At 47.2% G+C, this 808-nt stretch overlaps 1 non-coding gene across 1 annotated transcript; it reads right to left on the bottom strand.

Moving 5' to 3' along the window:
* Positions 1-384: 384 nt before the first annotated feature.
* On the bottom strand, positions 385-503 carry LOC145397397 (5S ribosomal RNA). The gene has a single exon (XR_013896971.1). It is a non-coding gene; the product is annotated as a 5S ribosomal RNA (ribosomal RNA).
* Between the last annotated feature and the right edge of the window lie 305 nt (positions 504-808).

Genomic DNA, 808 nt, shown 5'->3' with positions numbered 1-808 from the left:
CCCCCTCAAGGTCGTGTGCTAACGTTGTGACTCCTTGATTACAGCCTTGGCAAAGTCCACATCTGTATCTCCTGATGCACTGATAACACTGCAGCCTTTCTTCTTTAGTTCTTCAGTCAACAAATCCCTGTTTGTTACACGGTCTTTCTTCCCACAAACTCAGTTTTGCTCTGAAACTGATGATCGAGTGAGTGTTTCGCGCGTGTCACACATGCACATTGTTCTTGATGAAAGGACCGTCACAATACCCATCAAAAATACAGTTCATTCATTCATTCTTTGCCAGACGCCATGTATCCCAAACGGGGTGGTCAAGGTCTTAGAGTTAATTGTTTTACAGGGAGGGGCACTAATCCTCCACCAACCCCACTTGACACGTAAGGAAGCCAACAGCATCTGGTGTTCCCAGGCGGTCACCCATCCAAGTACTAACCAGACCCAACGTTGCTTAACTTCGCTGGTCGGACGGGAAGCGGTGTACTCAACGTGGTATGGCCGTTGGCAAAAAAAATACAGTTGCTTTATCATAATGAGGAATGGTGTAGTCGGTGTACGATTGTGCAATGGCACCATAAATGTCATCTCTTCTCAATGGCAAGCGATGGACCTGGGAGCCACCGTCAAGAACATGATGATCAGTTGGTGGGATAGAATCTATAACAGCAATGTTTGATTACTTGCTCGCAAACCCAGTGAGTGCTTGTGCCGGCAGTGGCTTGTCGGCTTTGCGAAAGATTGCTTTGGCTTCGAACAAGGTTGCAGGGAATGGGCTGAGCTCATAGCTTATCTGATTAGACAGACAGATCTG

Source organism: Coenobita brevimanus, chromosome 40 (genome assembly GCF_032717465.1).
Source record: "Coenobita brevimanus isolate Jiangsu-jjx chromosome 40, ASM3271746v2, whole genome shotgun sequence".
Taxonomy (NCBI): Eukaryota; Metazoa; Arthropoda; class Malacostraca; order Decapoda; family Coenobitidae; genus Coenobita; species Coenobita brevimanus.
Note: the sequence above shows the minus strand (reverse complement) of the source record. Positions and strands in the feature narration are given on the sequence as shown.